The sequence below is a fragment of the Enhydra lutris genome, unplaced genomic scaffold (genome assembly GCF_002288905.1).
Source record: "Enhydra lutris kenyoni isolate GAN:26980312 unplaced genomic scaffold, ASM228890v2 scaffoldscaffold17, whole genome shotgun sequence".
Lineage (NCBI taxonomy): Eukaryota > Metazoa > Chordata > Mammalia > Carnivora > Mustelidae > Enhydra > Enhydra lutris.
The window spans coordinates 27,504,297-27,516,963 of record NW_019154101.1 but is presented as its reverse complement, the minus strand read 5'-3'; positions in this window follow the sequence as shown (position 1 = coordinate 27,516,963).

The following is a 12,667-nucleotide window of genomic DNA, read 5'->3' as shown; positions in this document are numbered from 1 at the left end:
TTTTCTTTGGGGAAGTGCATGTTTATCCCGGCCACAAAAAGTACCCCTATAAAGTGTTACAGATATGAGGTCTCAATTCAAAAACTATAAAGTGGACCAAGTCTACATATGTACTTATTATGAAAAAGGTAAGCTCAATGCGTTTGAAAAAAAGAAAGGTAGAAAGAGTATAACAAAGGAATAGCAGACAATCCCAAATATTCAGGAATACTTGGGGCAAAAACAACTAATAGAATCTCTATAAATGAAAAATAAAATAATTATCATGAGAACACAACCAGCAGGCTAAATAAAATGTTTGACATAGCTGAAGCGAGTTGTTACAGATGGGAAGATGCATAAGAAATAATCCAATTTGTAGAACACAGATAGGAAATATTAACAGCAAGTTAGGAAAAAAACATGTAAGGTCCAGTAAGAATGTGGAACACATAACTATGGAGCTCTAGAATGAGAGAGTGGAGAACATATGGGAAAGGCAATATGTAAAGAGACAGAACTTTCCAGAATTGATTTTAAAAAATTCTGATTGAGACAATTCAGTAAATCCCAAGAAGGATGTATAAAAAGGAATTCACAGTTGGCCAAATTCTAGTAAAATTATAGACCTGCAAGACAAAAAGTACTGAGAAGAAAGAGATTACTTATGAAGGAATGAAAACTAGGCTGATTTCTCAATAGGAGGAAAAATATCTAGAATACTGCATTATCTTTGAAAAGAGCCAGAAAAATATTTTACATCCAAACTAAGGAAACTTACTACCAACCAGTGCTCTCTAAAGGAACATCTAAAGAACAAACTTCAAGAAGAACAAAAATGTTTCCAAAAGAAAAGTTTGTGGTGCAAATAGGAATGGTGAGCATAGAAAGTGATAAATGTGAGGATGAGCTATACAGAATTTGATTATATATAATAATTGTATCATCTATGAGGTTAAAAAACATAGAACTAAAATAATAACAATAAAGAATGACATGTAAATTGGATAAAAGGGGTTTAGAATGCGTTCTAAATTTTTAGAATGCTTGGAAGGAGTAAATCACATGGTTTAAATGTGGACTTTATTAAGGCAAGTATTAATTTTAAAATTTAAAATTTTTAAATTTTTAAAATATTAATTTTAAAAATTTAAATTTAAAAAATTTAAAAAATTTAAAAAATTTTAAAATTTTTAAAATATTAATTTTAAAATTTCTCAAGTAAACACTAATAGGATAAAAAATGAGCATAGAGTGTCTGAACTACTAGACAGAAGATACATATATGCATGCAAGAATATACAAACAAATAAACCAAAAAAGACTTACAGCAAAGCTAGGAACTAAAGGGGCGCATGGGTGGCTCAGTGGGTTAAAGCCTCTGCCTTTAGCTCAGGCCATGATCCCAGGGTCCTAGGATCAAGCCCCACATCAGGCTCTCTGCTCAGCAGGGAGCCTGCTTCCTCCCTTCTCTCTCTCAGCCTGCCTCTCTGCCTACTTGTGATCTGTCTGTCAAATAAATAAATAAAATCTTTTAAAAAAATAAAAAAAACCTATAAAAAATTATGAACTAAAAAAGGATTTAACTCATAGTACGGATTAAAAAGCTAAGAGTATTTTGCCAGTGAGTTTGAATACTTCATTGAAATTTCTGGAGAATTTATATAATGAACTAAAACTGTGTATATTTTTAAAAGCCTCTAATGAGTCCTATTGTATAAGAAAATTAACGTCATTTAAAATCTTCCCAGTAGAGGGTTGCCTGGGTGGCTCTGTTGGTTAAGTATCTGCCTTCTGCTCAGGTCGTGACCCCAAGTCCCCTTGTCAGGCTTCCTGCTTGTCAGGGAGTCTTGCTTCTCCTTCTCCCTCTGCCCCTTCTACAGCTCCTGCTCTCTTACAATCTCTCTAAAATAAACGAATAAAATCTTTAAAAAAAATCTTCCAGGTGGAAAAAAACCCAGTACAGTGTCATTTTAATCATGAATTCTATCAAATATTCAAAGGAGAAAATTATTTCTACCAACTCTTCAGAGACCAAATTGAGAGAACACTCCCTACACTCCCTAACTTGTTTTGTAAGGAACTGACCTGATTCAAAAAAGCAGAAAAGGAAGTAAGGGAAAATTATAGGACATTGCCAATGGTGACCATAGAGAGGAAAATAAAAACAAAAGATTAGCATATGAAGTTTATAATGTATAGTCTATATTATGACCAATTGGATTTATCTCAGCAAAGCAATGTTAATTTAATATGGTAGAAAATTATTTAATGTAATTTATCACTTCAATGGATTAAAAAAATGTGTTTCTCTCTCACATTTAGAAATAACATTCAACAAAATTCTGTATCGTTCCTATTTTAAGATAAAAGATAAACTAAAATCTCTTCACAAACTTTCTCAAACTGATAAATATAATATCTAAAAATATCCTATAGTAAACGTCACTAAAGATGACATGCTGAACATTCTAGTTTAATGTTTAGTTTAACATCATTCTAGTTTTTTTTTTTTTTAAAGATTTTATTTATTTATTTGTCAGAGAGAGAGGGAGAGAGAGCGAGCACAGGCAGACAGAATGGCAGGCAGAGGCAGAGGGAGAAGCAGGCTCCCTGATGAGCAAGGAGCCCGATGTGGGACTCGATCCCAGGACGCTGGGATCATGACCTGAGCCGAAGGCAGCTGCTTAACCAACTGAGCCACCCAGGCGTTCCAACATCATTCTAGTTTAACGTCACTAAAGATGACATGCTAAACATTCTAGTTTAATGCTTAGTTGCCCCTTGTTTTGCGAAGAGCAAAACAAGGGGCAACTCGGTGGCACAGTCAGTTGAGCCTCTGACTTGATTTCAGCCCTGGTCATGATCTCATGGTCCTGAGATGAAGGGCACCCACCCCCACCTTTGGTTGGGCTCTGGGTTCCCTGCTCAGCAAAGGTGGGGATGGGGGAGTATCTGCTTGAGATTCTCTCTCTCCATCTCCCCATCTCCCTCTGCCCCTCTCCTCTGTGCTCTCTTACGTGCTCTCCCTCTAAAATAAATAAATAAATCTTTAAAAAAAAGAGCAAAATAAGAATGCTTGCTGTGATCACTTTTAGTCAACACTGAGTTTTAAGACCTCATAAATATAATTAGGTGAGAAAAATAAATAAAATACCAAGAGTTGGAAAATAAATAGTAAATTCTTATTATTGTCATATAATATGATCATTTACCTAGAAAATCCTAAATAATTTACCGAATTAATTTTTTAGCACTTTTGCTGACATAAGAGCAGTAATTCAATTCAATTTTATTTCTATATATCAGCAACAAAATAGGATGAAATTTTAAAGATAATATTACTTATCATAAAATATAATGTACCTAAGAACCAATGAAAAATATGTAAAACCATTATGGAGAAAATTATAAATTTTAATATATGACTTTAAAGAAAAGGTTAATAGACACACTATACTTATGGGGAGGAAGACTAAATATTTTGAAGAATATCAATTCTCACCAAATAATCAAGATAATTAAGTTAATTTCAATTAAAGTCCCAAGGTGACTTAAAAATATACACAATGGAATACTATGCAGCCATCAAAAGAAATGAAATCTTGCCATTTGCGACGACATGGATGGAACTAGAGGGTAACATGCTTAGCGAAATAAGTCAGTCGGAGAAAGACAACTATCATATGATCTCCCTGATATGAGGAAGTGGAGATGCAACATGGGGGTTAAGGAGGTAGGAGAAGAATAAATGAAACAAGATGGGATTGGGAGGGAGACAAACCATAAGTGAATCTTAATCTCACAAAACAAACTGAGGGTTGCTGGGGGGAGGTGTGTCGGGAGAGGGTGGGGTTATGGACATTGGGGAGGGTATGTGCTATGGTGAGTGCTGTGAAGTGTGTAAACCTGGCGATTCACAGACCTGTACCCCTGGGGATAAAAATATATGTTTATAAAAAATAAAAAATTTTAAAAAAGAAAAAAAAATACGTGGAAGAGCAAAAGACGAGTATAGTCTAGATTGTCCTCATGAAGGACTAATAGATATCATTACTTATAGTAAAGGATGTATAATTTAATTGTGATGTCATGTAAGGATAAACACAGGGCTATATGGCACAGGACAGACCCCTCCCTGAACTTGTGTGTACTTGGGAACTTCACATGCGACTAAGATTGGACAGCAGATTGGCTGAGGAAAAGGTTTAACCAATGGAATGAGTCCAGTGGGTTATCCATATGTTAAGAAAAACTAAATAAGATTCTTGATTTATGACATAAATAAAAGCAAATCCCAGATGATTATAAACATATAGTATATGAAATACAAAGTTTTGAAGATAACTTTTAGGAGATAATATTAGTGAAAATCTTTGTAATGTTGAAACAAGGGAGAATTCCTTAAATAAGACACATAAAGCACAAACTAAAAAGGAAAATATTAGCAAATTAAATAGTGTTAAAACTGGATATTCTATTATCAAAAGACATCAAAAAGAAGTGGGAAGACAAGCCACAAATGAAATAAAAATTCACAATATTTTTATTTGCCAAAAGATGGGTACCCAGAATATACATAGAATTCCTACATATTGATATTTATTTATTTATTTATTTAGAATGAGAGAGAGAGAGAGCAAGAGGGAGAGAGAGAGAGTGCGGGGGAGGGGCAGAGGGAGAGGTACAGAGAGAATCTTAAGCAGGTTCCACACCCATCAAGGTGCCCCATCCAGGGCTCGATTTCACAAACATGAGATCACATGCTAACCTGAAATCAAGAGTCTGACACTTAACCAAGATAACCACCCAGGCACCCCCAGACTGATTTTTTAGAAAGGCAAATAACCAGGTAACATAAAGGGGAAAGACTTGAACAAATACTTTGTAGGCAAACAAAATCAGAACAATAAACATAGGAAAAGATGCTCATCTCATTAGTATTCAGGCAATCCTATTGAGAATTTTGCACCTATCAGAATGGCAAAATTTTATACCCATCAGAATGGGTGTAAAATTTTCAAGTGTCAGACAATACCAAGGCATAGTGAGCACTGAGAACTCTTATAAATTGCTGATGGGAAAATAAATGCAACAACCTTGGAAGTCTGGCATTTAGTAATGGAATTTAAAATGTGCATACTCTGGGAGCATTTTCACTGATGTATAAACACTTTTATATGTACACAGAAGTCATGTACACAAAATTCTTATCATCATTGGTTATAGTTATAAAAACTTGAAAACCACCCAAATGCTGTTAAAAGAAAGATAAATATAAAAAACACCAAGCAATATTTTTGGGGAGGATCCATACATATGTGATAAAACCATAAAAGAGCACAAGGGTGATAGTTTTGCAGAGAGTGACAGTGAAATCTTTCAGGGGTATCTGTGGAACTTCAAAGTGTTAGTGATATTCTACTTCCCAAGAAGGGTGGCAGATTTTAACATCTGCATATACTTCATATGTAATTTTCCTATGTAAAAATTTTATAATAGCTTTTTTGAGAAAATCTCTGAGCATCTATTGGCTTTCACAAAAAGTAGCAACACATGGTTTCCAAAAGCTTAACTCTGTACATGTAGGAGGGTGGCTAAATAAATCCTTGCAAAAGTAGCATATCTTACATTGTAAAGTGGAATCGAAATTATTTTACACATGCCTATGATTTGAAAAGATTTACATTCTTCATTTTTGGTAAAAGTACTAGTAGATCTATTTCCTTATTCTTTAAAAAAAATCAAGTAAAACCATAGATTCCCTGGTGTATGTACGACAGACATTTGGAAGTAGTCCCTGATTCTAATGACGATGAACCACACAGCATGGATATTGTCTGAGATTACTCACACAAGGTCTCTAACCCAGCATCGCATCCTGCCTCTGGGGACAAAGGTGGGGTTGCCCCATGTCAACACTATTCTGTGTTGATTTTGTGTTTCTACAGGTATTTCTCTTATTGAAATTCAAAACATAGAAGGTGGAAACTGCATTGTCATAAAGATATGTTTCTATCATTGTTACTCTGATAGAGAGGTTTTTTGGGGTTTTTTTTGAACGGTAAGAATAATGTCACAAAGTAATTGGTTTTCACTTACACACAATGGAATGTAGGTACAACTTTATTGTTTAATCGAATAGGTGGAAAGTTGATAGTTCTTATTCAGGCTTAAACAAGGACTCTCCTTCAAAGCACTAAGCTAGTTTGGCTGTTAACATAGGCAAACAAAGAAGGAGAATGTGACTAGGGCATTGGATCTCCAATAAACTAAAGCACATCTAGCAAAAACCCTCTCCATAGGGATTTTAAAACTTCTGGTACATGCTGAGGTAGGACCAGGCTCCTTCCCCTGGCAGTCTGTGAGTGTCTTGAAAAACAAAATGTCCGTGATAAGTAACCAGATACATCATTATACACCTGTTCGAACAAAAAGTACTGTATGCTGACTGTCAGAAAGAGTAGGAAGTAGGGACTGGATGCTTCAAGAGATTGGGTAATAATGAAGAAAAAGGCATCCTTTCAGCTCAGAGGACAGTAGCTGATTTTATTCCAGACAATGCTGGGAGATGCTGGAACTGGAACTCATTCATACCTGATGACTAACAAGGGCCTTATACAGGCCCTCAGATGGTATCGGTATCAGTTTAGAATCTGATGGAAAGCTCTCCGCACAGTCAAAGTTGGTATGAAGTATCATGATACATTGTAACCAGCCTCAGTTCAGAAATCTCTGCTCCTCTCCAAAATCAGAAATTAGTCCAGATCTCAATTTTGCTCCAGCTGAAAGAAAAACACGTTATCAATTTTATTTCTATTTAGAGTTGCCAGATCTACCAAATAAAACTTTGAATTTGAATTTCAGAAAAACAAAGAGTATGTTTATAGTATAAGGATGTCCTGTGAAATATTGAGAACATACTTATACTAAACAATTACATATTTTTATTTTAACATCTTGTATTTTAGCTGGTAACCTTTACCCTATATTCTTCCTAAAGTTCCAAGATTTTTGCAACAGTTCATCTATAGTGAATTTTAAAAAATCAATATGGGGATTGGTGACTCTGAGTTTAGCTCGGACCTGAGGAATTCTAAACATCTAAAAGAATTAGATCATGCAGGTCATTGTTATGGGTCAGGGCTATTCATGCTAAGAGAAAAGAAGTCTCTAGGTTAGCCAACATGGCTAGTGAATGTTTGGATCTTTGCCTGGTGGTGCCTCATTGATTCTTCTTGGCTTGATTTGCATAGGAATAAAGAAGTCAGAGGAAATGGTGAAAAGCAATAGGCTTTGTGAGATACTTAGATTCTGTTTTACCCCGTGAGATTAAAAGTAGCTGGTCTTCCTGAAAAAAGACACTCTTTTTTTGTTGTTTGTTTTTTAGGGAAAGCCAACATCAAGAGGTGAATGCCAAGTGTTGAAGCTGCCCTAAGAAACTGCTCGAGCAAAATATCTGGTCCACCTGTTCCCTCTACCCAGAACACTGCTCCTCCAGATATCCATGTTGTTCACTCATTTACTTCAAGTTTTCACCCACTTTCCATCTTCTGCACCAGGCTCTCCCTGCCCACCCTGTTGAAAACTCCAAACCATCATTCTTCCTCACCCTCCTCCCTACCATAGGACAACCAACACCCTTCATGCTGTTGAACAAAGATTTTTCATAGCTCTTATCACCTTCTAACACGCATGTAATTTCCTTATTTATCATGTTCTGCTGTCTCTCCCACTCCACCAGAATGTAAGTCTCAGAGGTCATGGACCTTAGTTTATTATATTCACTGATCTGTCATGAGCACATAGAAAAGTACCTTGGAGTTAGTCCTCAAAAATATGTGCTAGATGAATGGATCCATTTATAAAGGGAACAATCTTTTATAAATCAGATTTTTGGAATCAAAACTTTCTGTAACCTAAATCTGTAAACATCATTATGACTGTGCCTATTAAAATGGACTGAAAGGGGTGCGTGGGTGGCTTAGTCGATTAAGCATCTGCCTTTGGCTCAGGTCATGATCTTAGGGTCCTGGGATTGAATCCTGCGGAACAGGGAGCCTGCCTTCCCCTCTCCCTCTGCTGCTCCCCCTGTTTGTGCTCTCTCTCTCTCTCTCTCTCTGTCAAATAAATAAATACAATCTTTTAAAAATAAAATAAAATAAAATGGACTGAAAAACAAAAGCTCTAAGCCAGCAATAGGTGTATGATTCTAATCATAATACAGATATCACAGTAATACATTCTTAAAAGTGGATCAGAACAGATTCTTCTGACTGTGTTCTCAACAAGATCCACATATAATAAAACTGTAACTCTTTGGGATCATTGGGAAACATTCTAGTGATAGATACCAATGTTTGACCTTAAAATATTTGTAATATATGTTACCATATATTAATAAATGCTATAATCTTGAATATTAATGATTTTTGGACAAATACATATTTTAGAATTTCTCAGAGTTTGAATAGCAAATAATTCTCTTGCTATGACTAAAAAAGAAGATAGAGGAAATATAGAAATTAAGGATAAATGCAAATTGTCCAAGTACACACCATGAAAGTCAGATTTGGGAGCATTCTAAAACTCTTCTTTCAATTTGTTTTTTTCTCCTAAAAGCAATTTAAAGAAAACGAATGAATTAAGGATTGCAGTTTGAATCAAAGTTTAATAAAGATCTTATTGTGAAATAAATTTTATTTTTTTCCTCTTTTGTCACTATTCTATTTACTTTAAAGTTTTGTCTTTCCCTTGATCTGTGTATAAATTTTTGCTTGTTTTTACCTGATTAGCATTTTGGCACCTCATCATCCTTCCAAGACTAAGAAAAATGAAAGACAAAACAATGTAGAAATTGGTGTTCCACCAGGCCTAATGGTAGGCACTGAGCAGGACTAGTGAGAGTGAGGCCACAGTGATGGGCAGAAAGAGGGAGCAACAGTGGCCTGCCACCTATGTAAATCAGAACCCCAAGAAGTCTTGTCCTGTGAGGATTATAGTGGAGTGGGATTACTTCCAGCTCTCCTGGGAGTATAGTTTATAGAGTCCACTCCCACAATTGTTGACCAAGAGGAAGAAATCCCATTACAATACAGTTGTTAAGTTCTACCCTGACAACATTCCAGAGCCTTGAGCAGCTGCAATAGTGACTCCCAGGTTTTTTAAGGACTAAGGAGACCATGCTTGTATATCCATTCCCCTGCTCACGTTTTCTCTTGATTCAATTATTTTGTACTTATTTGTACTGAGAAAGACTTGGGGAGCTAGGCTTGACTCGCTAAGACTCTCCTCAGTGTGCCTGGATGGCTTATTCTGTTAAAATATTTGACTTTGGCTTGGATAATGATCCCAGGGTCCTGGGATCTGGTCCCACATCAGGTTTGTCAAGGAACCCCATGCTCAGTGAGTTGTCTGCTTGTCCCTCTCCCTCTGCGCCTCCCCCGCTCATGCTCATGCACGCCCACGCGCTTGAGTGTGCGCACGCTCTCGGTCTCTCAAATAAATAAATGAAAAAGAAAAAGAAGGCAAGACTCCTCTCTACCTTAACTCTGACCCAACAGAGATTCACTTTTCCTTTATTGAGGTATAATTGACATATAACATTATGTTAGTTTCAGATGTAAAACATAGTGATTCGATATTTGCATGTATTACAAAATGATCATCTCAATTAAGTCTGCTTAACATTTGTTACCATTCGTCATACAGAACTCGTTTTTTCTTGTGACAAGAAATTTTAAGATTTACTCTTAGCAACTTTCAAATATGCAATACAGGATTATTCACTACAGTTGCCATGCCTTATGTGTTTGTGACTTAGTTATTTTATAACTGAAACTTTGTAACTTTTGACACCCTTCACCTATTTTGCCCACTCCCTAACAACCAGTAGTATGTTCCCTGTATCTATAAGCATATTTTGGTTTTGTTCTTGTTTTAGATTCCACATATATAAGATCAAACAGTATTTGTCTTTCCCTGACATTTCACTTAGCATAATACCTTCAAGGTCCACACATGTTATTGCAAATGACAACATTTCATCTTTTTTATGGTTGAATAATATTCATCTGTATCTCACATTTTCTTTACCCATTCATCCATGATGGACACTTATGTTGCTTGCATATCTTGGCCATTGAAATTATGTTGCAATGAACATGAGGCTGCATATATCTTTTCAAGTTAGGTTTTTCTGTTGTTGTTTTTTGTTTTGTTTTGTTTTTGTTTTTTCAGATAAATACACACACAAGTGCAATTACTGGCTCATATGGTTTTATTTTTAATTTTTTGAGGAACTTCCATACTATTTTCCCTAATGGCTGCACCAATTTACATTCCCACCAGCAGGGTACAAACATTCCCTTTTCTGCACATCCTCACCAACACTTGTTATTTCTTGTCTTCTCTCTCTCTAATAGTCATTCTAGCAAGGGTGAGGTGATATTTCATTGTGGTTTTGATTTGCATTTCCTTCATGATTAGTGGTGCTGAACATCCTTTCATGTACTTGTTGGCCATGTATATATTTTTCTTTAGAGAAATGTATATTCAGATCCTCTGCCCATTTTTTAATCAGATTGTTTGTATTTTGCTATTAAGTTCTTGTATAGGTTCTTTATATATTTTAGCTATTAACCCCTTATCAGATATATGATTTGCAAATATTTTCTCCCATTCAGTAGGTTGCTTTTTTCTTTCTTTATTGATGGTGCAATTCACTTTTTATGTAAGCATTTCTCTATCTTTTTTTTTTTAGTTTTTTTTTTTTTTAGATTTTATTTATTTATTTGACAGAGAGAGACACAGCTAGAGAGGGAACACAGCAGGGGGAGTGGGAGAGGGAGAAGCAGGCTTCCCACTGATACGGGGCATGATCCCAGGACTTTGGGATCATGACCTGAGACGAAAGCAGACACTTAACGATTGAGCACCCAGGTGCTCCTGTGTAAGCATTTCTAATCATGTTTGTGGATGTGAACATTTTCTAATACTCCTATGCCCTGATGGACATCCAAACACTTGTGGAGCATGTATCCGTATGAAAAGAACCCACCTTGGGTGTGTTCATATAGGGCACACACATATATGTGTCAGAACTTATCTTGCTATATGTTCTTATCTTGAGGTATCTCATTTCTATTAGACCCAAACTCCAGAAGGGCACGTGATTTAATAATATTTCCATTCACAATACTTGGCCTATGGTAGAAACTTAATAAATATTTGTTGAGTAAGTGAGTGAAAGTCTCAGTTAATTAATTTTAAATACACTATTTTCTAGGGTATAAAATTGTAATTCAATTTCTAGCTTCTGTTTTAAAATCATAACTAGAAAGCAAGAATCTCTTCACCATTGTCAAGTATAATGTAGTATTAGAATGCATATAAAATTAATATAAGGTACTTTAAATGAGAGAAAAACTGGAAATTAGAAAACAGTTTTTTGGTAGAATAATTCTTATTTGTATTCATGATCTGAATTTCTCACAACTCAAACTAAAACCAAGTGCATGCAAATATTATATGCACTTGGAGGTTTACTGTATATAAATTGCAAAGTTTCTAAGTATTTGGTATATAACATATAGTGCATAAGATGTAACTGTTCTAAATCTATGAAAAATATTTCAATCTGGTTAACTTTTTAATATAGCTGGCTATTGAATTGTGTTTGATATACTCACTAGAATTTCAGACTTTACATGGATGCTAGATATCTTTGCTAAAATAGTTTACCAAGTGAGCTAGTTTGTTATGATTAAAGAAAATGGCCAATATAAGGGAAGATAAATTGCCAAGATTATATACTGTGGTTTTGTTCATCTTTAATTTCTCAGGCTAATAGTTTAATAAAACCTCTACTATACTGATAATTGAGCCAATGAAACTGTATTTGAGTCTGTATTTCTCACATTTTTTGGATATTTTTTGTAAGCATATACATTTATTCTTATAAATCACATTCTCAAATGCTTAAAGTCTTTCCTATTTGTAGAAACTTACATAAATATATAAAACTTCTAAAGCATGGAATCTGCATGGAATCAAAGTTTCTTATTTATTATTTTTGCTAACTACAGATTTTAGGTCACTAACAAACCTAAAGGCATGATTCCAGCTATTGGATATCAGATATTTCCAAAATGCCTCAGTGAGAGTCCACATTTTAATAAGTCTCTTTAATGGATTTGTTTCATCAATAGTAGTAGAAAACCTTGCTTTTATGTTTCATAATTTTAGTGTAAGATCCGTTCTAAATCTATAAAAAAAAGTAGCATAGATAATATATTTATCCTTTATCTACTGTTTTAGTATCCTATTTATAGCTTATGAGGAAAAATTTAGTCCCACTAACAAGCTAGAACTACCCTAAATTCCTGGCTTGTGTGTGTTCTTTAAATTATTATTGGGAAGAATGTTTCCAATCCAAAATACGAATCAAACCCCAAAATTATTTGGATTGATGTAAATGGACAGACATTTATGTGGGCTTTTTTGGTTATGGCAACAAACTGTCAGTGACAGATGAGGTGCGAAGCCCATGACCGATGCCTTCCAATACCCACACAGCGTGTGGTCTACTCACTGTCCCCACTGTGTAGACCAACAGCCTTTTGCTAGTGGCTTATCCAGGAAGAGTATTTCCTACATTTTTCCTTCAGAAGGCTGTCTAGTGGCCTCC